General features: G+C 65.6%; 1 long non-coding RNA gene across 1 annotated transcript; it reads right to left on the bottom strand.

Annotated features, from left to right (window-relative positions):
- Positions 1 to 1519: 1519 nt before the first annotated feature.
- LOC124960310 (uncharacterized) lies at positions 1520 to 5903 on the bottom strand. Its single transcript, XR_007104057.1, has 3 exons — positions 5128 to 5903; positions 3500 to 4718; positions 1520 to 2880 (listed from the first exon to the last, which is right to left on the bottom strand). It is a non-coding gene; the product is annotated as an uncharacterized LOC124960310 (long non-coding RNA).
- Between the last annotated feature and the right edge of the window lie 3349 nt (positions 5904 to 9252).

The following is a 9252-nucleotide window of genomic DNA, read 5'->3' as shown; positions in this document are numbered from 1 at the left end:
TTTCATGGAGGGCCTCTGGAGTGGGGTTTGGCAGTATAGGTAGGAGTTTTCCCGCCTGCCAGCAGGTCAGGACAGAAAGCAGCAAGGAAGTGCAAAGGCCCTGGGCAGCCAGCAATTTAGTGGGAAGGGCTCCAGCAAGCCCAGGAGAGGACCTGGAGCCTGGAGGGAAGGGAGGGCCTGGATCTCACCTCTTAGACAAAAAGAGTCAGAAAAGAATTTCAAACAGGACCAGGACGCTAAGTGCGCCCCCTTTGTTAACAATCAGTGTGTGTGTTTGTTCTTTTTTGAAACTTTCTCTTCAGCTGTAGACGGACAGGGTACCTTTATCTGTGGGTTTTTGTGGTGCTGAGGGCTGAAACCAGCGCCCCCACGGGCTAGCAAGCGCTCTGCCGCTGAGCCGCAGCCCAGCCTGACGTCTTGGGCTTTAGAAAATGCGGAACCCAAGCGGCCAGCTTCCTGGGTCTGCGCTCCCGCTCCCCGGGGAGCCTGCGGTCACTGGCGCGGCAGTCTCCTGGTTTTGTTTGCTCCCCAGAGTTCTGGGGGGCTCGCCTCTCGTGTCAGCTGGCGGGGCCTGGCGCTGTCCCTCAGGCCGGCTCCATGTCCCCTCCAGATGGCCAGGGCACCAAGACCGCGAGGCATCAGGCGGTGGGTGCAACCTGGCCCCTCCAAGGAGGCGCAGGAGCAGCCTGAGAGCTGGCTGCAGCTTGTGTGCCCAGCACCCCTTCATCTAGGACGTCCCCTCGCTGAGCCGGAGGTGGCTGGTGGGACCAGGAGGCCAGCCTCCCCTCTCGCCTCACTCCCTCGCCCGTGTGCCGGGCGCTGCTGTTGGCATCGGCGTGGGGCAGGGAGCAGCGTCCCTCCTAGAGGGAAGAGTGGTGGTGGCTTACTGAGCTGTGGGGACAGGGGACGCTCTCCCGACATCACGGGGAGGGGCGCCTCCGACCGTCCACAAGGCTCACTCAGGCTCACAGGGCTCACAGGGCTTGGCCCACAGACGCCTGGACCCCCGGAGGCCCCACTACGCCCCCACCTGCTTCCCACCTTCCGCAGCCTCGGATCCCCCGCAACCTGCACCCCACCAGTCCTGCAGGGAGGACCCCCTCTGTGCCCGCCTGACCCTAGCAGCTTTCCTGGTGTGGCCTGTCCCTGTGTCCTTCCCAAGAGCAAGGTGCCCCCAGCCTTCTCCCTCCCGGCTCCCTGCTGTGGCCAGGGCCTCCCTTCTAGAACAATCCCTGCTTCCGCCTGGGCTCCTGCTTGTTGTCTCTCCTGCCCAGACCCCTGTCTCCTGGGGACCAGAGAGCTACAAATGACCCCGAGCTGCCCCCACTGAGGTGACCACCCCTGTGCTTCCCAAAGCCCAGTGAGTGGACGGTCCACAGGTGCCTTGGGCCCCAACCAGGTCCCACCCAGGCCTTGGCTTGCGTGGCCCTCTTCCTTGATCGTGTTAGCTTGGTTTAATGCAGGCTTTCGAGACGCTGGGCTGGAACCCAGGGCCTGGCCCGTGCTGGCCTGTGCCGTGCTGCTGGGCCCCACGCTGGCCCTCGGTAGGTTTAGGTTAGAAAAGCAGCTCAGTGTCTCCATCTCAGAAGGAAGGCAGTCTGGCCAGAGAGCCCGTGTCCCGGCCCTGTCCACGGCTTCCTGCTCTCCTGCAGGTCCCCGGGGCTATGTGGAGCAGACAGGCCCCGAAACCGAGCCACCTGACCAAATTCTACCCGTGGAGTTGAGCCGGCGGAGTGTGGGGCTTCCTAGAAGTGTCCTCAAAGGCAGGGGCGCCCTTCCATACCCTGTTCTTTTTTCCTTTCCCTGGGATGCAAGCATGAAAGCTGGGGCACAGGCAGTTATGTGGGTAACGAGGAGGCGGAGCCAGACTCCCTGAGGACCAAGCCTCCCGCCAGCCCTCGCGGGGCCCATCGGGACCACTCTGCCAGGGAAGGGCAGTTCTCTTCCGAAAGACGCTGCCCTTCGCAGATTTCAGACACTTGCCAGAGCTGATCCTGACCGAAACCCGGGCTCCCTGGGAGCAGGTATAAAAATAACTGACTGTGCTGGGAGAGTGGAATGGGACGCCCGTCCAGGACGCCCATCCAGGCTCTGGAGCAGGGCTGTTAGCTGGCTCCAGGTGGCAGCAGCCGTCATCCACCGGATGGCGCCTCCTCGGTCTGTTCTGAGGGGCACCTGGCACGGAACGGGAAGGACATTCCCGCCACGTGCCTGTGACCCACGCCAGGCCTCTCACCTCACCACCAGCTGGCCTGCCTGGCGGGAGCACGGCCCATGGCCGGATCCCGAGCTGCCAGGCCCTCCACCACCTCCCGCCCCTGCCCTGGGCCTGCCCTCCCAGGCCGCAGAGAGCGTCCAGTGCCCAGCGTCCAGCGTCCAGCAGGCGGTGTTGCCGCTCTCAGCCTGGGCTCCACGTCCGACTTCGTCCTGCCATGCTCTTCCGTGTCACCCAGCCTCCACTGGAGGACGTCTGTCTGTCTAGCACGCAGACGCGTACCGGCCCTCGCGTGCCTGGGGGCCACCCCACGTCAGCTGGCCAGGAGGGCCTGGGCTGCTCGAGCGCCTTGGCCTGGGTCCTGGGTCCTCCTTGCCTGCCGAGGGGGAACAGGCACCTCCCTCAAGGGGGTCTGGGGCTCCGGAGGATGGCAAGGGGCTGCCGGGGCAGAAGCTGGCCTCCTGCCACTGCCGAGACGGGGCCTCACCTCGCCCGCGTCGTCCAGCCTGTCCTTGCGGGTGGTGGGATGCTGGCCGGCTGTCACTGGCCTGTCTTCCTCGGGGACCAGGGACCCACAGATTCACCTCTGCTTCTGCGCCCCAGCTGGGAGCTGGGCCCAGCTGAGCTCAGGAAACAGGCCTTACGGAGAAGACCACGTGAGGCTCCTGAAGGCAAGGAGGCCAGGCTGAGGGCAGGCGGCCCGGCACCAGAGCAGCAGGTGCCCAGGTGGCTCCCTGGCCCGGGCCAGTGCTGTCCCCTCTGGGAGGGGCCACAGGGGACCTCCCCACAGGCACAGGCAACATCACAGGCAGCTGTGGACAGCCTGGGGGCAGCAGGAGTCGAAGCCCTGAGGTCCACAGCCTGGGCTGGCCCTGCTGCCCGGTCCTCTTCCTGCTCCCAGCCTCGCTCCCTCTCCTGAGAAGCAGAGTGGAGTGCCAACTGTCTACTCGTGCGTAACAGCACCGTGGCGCTCATGTTGGGGAGCTCGCTAAGGCTCTGGGTGGGCGGTGCTGCCAGGCGCAGCGCGGCCTCCCCAGCCCAGCGGCCACCTGCCCTTCCCTGAACTACGGTGCACGACCTCCTCCTCCCACCTCAACCCCTGCAGGGCAGGCGCGGGGCCCAGGCCTGCCCCCTGTCGCGTCTGCACCCACCCCAGTGCTTGGTGGTCCCCCACGTGGCCTGCCAACTCCCGCTGGCCCCGCAGCCCGGTCGCACCCCACCCCGTGGGTCTGCTGCCCACCCAGGCCGCTGGGGAGTGGGTGCCCTGGCCCTCCTGGGCCTCACCTCACTGGGCAGGGCTCCAGCCCATCCGCTGGCTGGACGGTGCCAGGACCCCAGTGCACCTCCACGGCGGCCTCCAGAGCGCTTTGCCCTCCTGAGAGGGACCTCTGGTCATCTGGCGCCCACGCCCCCCGGGCCTGCAGGGCCACCTGGCCACGTGAGCACTGCTCCTTGGTGTCCAGGGCTTGGCAGCAGCCAGCAGCAAAGGTCTCCTGAGGCGGGGCCTGGACACCCCAAGAGGACCCCTCCCACCGCCGTCCTCCGGGGAGCAGATGGCCTGTGCAGAGGTGGTGGGGTGCCCCCCGCGCTCGCCAGCCTTGGCGTGGGCTCCGCGGGGACCCCAGCCCTCCCTCCGTCCTCAGCCACAGCCTCATCTCCGAGGCGTGCAGGCGCGGGCTCGGGGAGGAGAGAGGCCGGGGCCAGCGCTCGCGGTGCCCGGGCTGTGCAGGTGGCTTCCTGCTCCTGGCATCCTGCGCACCGGCGGCACCTTCCTCTCACACAGGGGAGGACGGAGGCTCGGAGCCCCGACAGGAGCGAGGCCTCCTGATTCTAAGCCAGGAGGAAGGACAGAGGGGCCGGGACACTGCCCCACCCCCTCAGGGCTCCTGCGAGTCAAACCAGGCTGGGCACCTGTGCTGTGCCCCAGCTGGGAGGTGGCGTGCCGGGCCCTCCCTGCTGCCTGGCCGGCTGTGTGGCAGGATGGCGTGTTCCCTCCTCGGGCCAGGGGATGACTCAGCACCCTGCAGGAGGACCAGCAGGTAGAACTGGGTCCAGCCGTCCGGGTGGGGCTCAGCCTCCCTGTCTCGCAGGCCTCCCGCCTCAGGGCTGCCCCTTGCCCTGCGCTCTTCCCTGACTGCCCGTCCCAGTGCCAGCGGCGTCTCTGCCAGCCTCAGGTCATCCCTCCTCCCCGAGGCAAGCCCTCGGCTCCAGCCAGGTCTGCCCTGGCCTCAGACGTGCCGTGGTTTGCCCGCCCCTGGGCCCTGGCCCAGGACCCTCCGCCGAGGGCTGCCCTCCTCGCCCTCTGCTCCCGCTGCACTGGGACGGCGGCGGGCGTGACTTTATTGACACGTTGGTTCCTGAGGCATCGGGCAACTCCCAGCCTCCTTGACTTCCGGTACAGTGGCCTCCAGTTCAGCCCGAGTTCAGGGAGCGCCTGCTGTGTCTGCGAGGGTCCTTGGATGTGCGGCGGGAACACCGTGTACCACTGTCCGCGCTTTCGTACCTGTGAGTGTCGCGGCATGCGTGAGGGGACGGCTGCCGATGCCACGCAGCTTCCCCCCCAGCCCCGAGGACCAAGGGCCAGGGCTGGTGCCCAGCAAGGAGGAAGTGCTCGCTAAGCCTCAGCAGACTGCCGTCCTGCGGCGGGCACCTGCGCTGCCCCCGGGCCAGCCGCCTCGCCTCCTGGAATGCTGAGGCAGGTGCAGGGCACCAGGTCACCCACTGGCCCGTCTGCCCTTCCCGCATCCTCCCTCTGCCCTCCCCCATCCGTCACCGTCCCTCCTTGGCCCTCCCACCACCCTCCCATCATCCATCCTTCCTCTGCCCTCCGCCCTTCCCCATTCGTCACTGTCCCTCCCCCATCCGTCACCCACCCCTTCGGCTGCCCCGTCGGCCGCCTGTTGTGCACCTACAATGTGCCAGGTGAGGGGTGATGATCAGACAGTCCAGACGGTCACTTTGTGGAGATTTCTTGTAGGTGGTGCTGTGGTTCAGATGTCGGGTGTCCCCCAAAGCTCGTGTGTGATAGTGCAAGAGAGTCCAGAGGCGAAGTGACTGGGTTATGAGAGCCGTAACCTGGTCGGTGCCTTGACCCCATAGGGATGGCTGGGCGGTGACTGGGCAGGCCGTGTGGCTGGAGGAGGGGGGACCAGGGGTCATTTTGTCCCTGCTGAGGGGAGCTCTCTCTGCTTCCTGGTGGCCATAGCCTGAGCTGATCCCCGCCACACTATTCTGCCCTGACGTCCTGCCTCCCTTGGGCCCAGAGCACTGGAGCTGGCCGTCCGTGGACTGAGCCCTCTGAAACCCAGAGAGTCCAGGAAACATACCCTCCTCTAAAGCCGCTCTGGTCAGGTCTTCTGGTCACAGTGCTGAGCACCCTGACCAGGGGGACTGGGGCTCCGTCGCCATCGGAAAGTCTTCACGCCACACATGCGGGCGCCAAGGGACTGGATGCCCAGGTTGAGGCCTGGAGGAGGAGGGCGGGGCCCGCTGCCCATGGGCGGAGCCAGAGTGACCGGTGGAGGCGCCCAGCCGGCCTGGAGTCTGGCGCAGTGCAGTGAGGGGCTGGGGAGGCGGGAGGACCCTACCGGTCACAGAGGAAATCTGAACTCGGCCTCCCGAGAGCAGGCGGAAGGAACTGGGCACGTTCCGCTGGAGGACCGCGGCAGTGGCGGCCTTGTGCTCAGGACTGCAGGAAGCCAGCTGGGGCACACTGTGGTCAGGGGCGGGTCGGAAGCCGTCCAGCAGGTAGCCAGGCCTCGGGTTCCTGTTTCTGAGCCATTCGAAGGTCAGCGCAGTCGCGGCAGCCCTTGGTCCCCCGGTGCCTCTGCGGCATCGCCCGGGAATGGGGACATTCCCCTCCTAGCCACCGGCACTGTCACTGCCACCCTGTGGCATCTGCCATCCAGGCTGAGTTCCACGTCCCGGTTGCTGCGGCTGTGTGTCTCGGGCTGGGCGTTGTGCTGGAAACCAGGCGTCCCTGGAGCTCCCAGCCCCGCGTTCACCTTGGGGGAGGTCTCTGGTCTCCAGCTCAGACTGGGGAGGAGGATGAGCAGGCTCCACGCTCGGGTGGAGGGCGGCTCGGGTGGTTCAGCTTGGGCCCCGGCGGTGCAGCCTCCAGGAGCAGAGACCTGGTGCAGGGCTGTTCTGCAAGGGCTGCGGGAGGCAGTGTCTGACAGGCGGGAGGAGGTGTGGGTGGGCTGCTCAGGAGGCAGCGGCAGAGGGGCAGAGTGAGGGGCCTGCTGGCCTTCTGTGCTGCCGAAACATGGCCACTCGCCAGGAGGCTCGCAGCAGAAATCTGCTCTTGCCCGTCCGGCAGACTGGAAGTCCAAATGGAGGAGGAGCCGGCACCAAGCTCCCTGCAGAGGCTGGGGTCCCGCCACCTTGTCCTGGAGCATCGTGGTTACAGCTGCCCCTCTACAACCCCCCTCCATCATAGTGGCCTGTGGCCTCGCCCCTGCGTGTTCACCTGGCCTCTTACCAGGCCACCAGTCGCTGAGTTAGGACCACCCTTCCGCAGCATGGCCACAATCAATTGAACAATTCCATCAGCAAAAGCTGTCTCTCCAAATCTGATTTTCCAGGTGGACACTGCACTTGGGGGACACACTATTCACCCCAACGTGGGGCCAGCGGCATCTAAGTGGTAATTGCAGTTTCGGGAAAGGATATGATTGACCAGAAAGAGCAGATGGGGAGGAGAAGAGGGCTGGGTTGCAGCCCTCAGCAATGTTAAGGGTCCCCAGAGGGTAGGGGCCTTCAGAGGTCTGGTGCCGTGGGCCGCGTAACAGAGGTGCTGAGCTGGACTCTGGGCTCTAGGCCTGCCAGGGTGCTGTGCTCTGCCTGGCCGCCTTCCTGCGTCTGCCCAGGTTCAGCCTCCACTGTGCCAGCAGGGTCCTTGCAGCAGTAAGGAGTTCAGCGGGCGGCTCTGCCCCTCCCGGCCTGCAGGCCTTCCGTGGCCGGCGCACGTACCCGCTGGTCCAGTTCCACAGCCCACGGCCAGCACGCTGCATCCTGCAGTCACACCCATGTCAAGGTGAGAAAACCCGAGGCTCAGGAGTTGGAGCCAGGGTCAGGCCTGGTGGGTGGCCCCAGAGACCTCGGTGCCCACAGAGCACACGCTGCGGACTGACCGAGGACCCCTGCTTGTTGCTGAATGGGTTCCGGCAGCACCAGCTGGAGCTCAGGCTGGACCTGGGCCTCTGCCCCTGGGCTCCCTGCTCTTGCCCGTGGCTGGCCCTGCCTGGTGCCTGGGCAGCTCTGCCTTTTGCTTTCAGGGACAGAACAAGTGTGGCCTGAGCCCCTGGGCCAGAGGGCCAGGAGGTTCCCCTCTGGAATGACCACCGCCCGCCTGCCCGCTGCCCTTCCTGTCCCCAGGCATGCCCCACTCCACCAGGGAGGCCACGCCCAGCCCTGCCTGCGGTGCTGGGGTCCCGCTGTTTGTTTCTTCGTTTTTATTAGAGGTCTTCGTTATCTTTCTCAGGGTGACGGAAGCCTATTATTCTGGGCAAGTCCCTGCGAGGCCAGCGAGGGGCCTGCCAGCCCTGCTCCCACGCAGCCCCCTCCTGAGCTGACGCACAGGGAGCTGAGAGGCTACAGGTCAGGCCGTGGGAAAGGGGGAGGAGGGAGCTGTCATCCCACCCACGCCCAGGGAGTGGCTGTCCTGCAGCGTGCCAGCGGCTGGGCTCTTCTCTGCTGTCTCCTGGGTGTCCCCGGGGCCTCAGGCTGCCCCTCAGGAGAAGGGGTGGGAGGGAGGAGCTTCTCATCCCTGGGCAGAGTGAGCCCAAGCCCCAGAGGGGCCGGGGGAAGGGCCGCCCAGCCTCTGCACTGGCTTGTCCAGCTACCCTTCACGTGACAGATTCTAATCCATCCTCACTGTCTCACCAGACGGTGCCTCCCGTCCCCCATGCTTCTGGGACACCCACCTCCTGGTCCTTCTTTCTTACTGTAGAACTCAGCTTCCTTGAGGGTCAGTCACGTCTCCTCGGCCACCTGTGGCTCAGCCCCCGGCCTCACAGAACATCACGTGTGGTAGGACAGGAGAGGACCTGTCATCTCACTCCCGGCCCTTCCAGATCTAAGCTCACTGCCCAGGGTCTCTGCTTCTCCCCACTGCCCCAGGATCAAGACCAGCCGGGTGCAAGGAAAGAACACTGGGAAGGGAAAGAGTGAGGAGCCTAAGGCTCCTGACAGGGGGACCTCCCAGGGGAAGCCTGGGAACCCACAGGCCGGGATCCATCAGCTTCATGAAGGGCTGGGTAGGTAATGTGCAAGGGCCCTGGGGCAGGAACTAGTGCAACAAGTTTGAGGGCCACAGAGGAGGCCTGTCTGCACAAAACTGTGAGATCTAGATTTCCTTCTGCGTGCTCTGCAAGCCAGGGAGGACTACGACTCAACCCGGCCAGCGTCGCTGGAGGTTTTCCTGACGCAGGTGGCTTGCGCTCCGGCCGAGGGCCAGGGCTCTGCAGGCTCGTGCCACCCCGGTCCCATCCTGCAGATGCTGCCATTACCTGAAGCACGTAGGGCAGGCGCTGCCGGGAAGGCAGTCTGCATCTGGGCCAGCAGCAGCTCTGCCACGTCCAGTTCCTGGAGTCGACGTCGAATGGCGAGAAATGGGTCAGGGGCCACAAGAGCCTGTTTTCAGCTACTCGGGGATGAGGCAGGGCCACCACGAGCCTCGGGTCTGTAAGCAAAAGCCAAGTCGCCCACGTCGGGAGAACCATGTCAGGTGCCACTCACGACAAGAAGGGCCACTCATTTTCTCTCTGGAAAGGACTCGACCACTGTCAGGCCAGCTGGCTGCACATCGGGTGCCTTGGGGCTGATGAGGAGTGCCATCCCACAAGCAAGAAGCCCGGCCCAGGGGGCCTTGGGGCCGGCCCTCGGCCACAGGCCTCTACGCCAAGCACATGTAATGCTGGACCAAGTCCTGTGCCCGCTCGGGACCTTTCACGCTGTCTCGCTGACTCCGAGTAGAGGTGGCGTTTGGTGAGGTGAAAGTCACCATCGTCCTAACCTGGGTGCCCACGTGTCAGCTG

Source organism: Sciurus carolinensis, chromosome 11 (assembly GCF_902686445.1).
Source record: "Sciurus carolinensis chromosome 11, mSciCar1.2, whole genome shotgun sequence".
Taxonomy (NCBI): domain Eukaryota; kingdom Metazoa; phylum Chordata; class Mammalia; order Rodentia; family Sciuridae; genus Sciurus; species Sciurus carolinensis.
The sequence above is the reverse complement of the archived record's forward strand: the minus strand, read 5'-3'. Positions and strand labels throughout refer to the sequence as shown.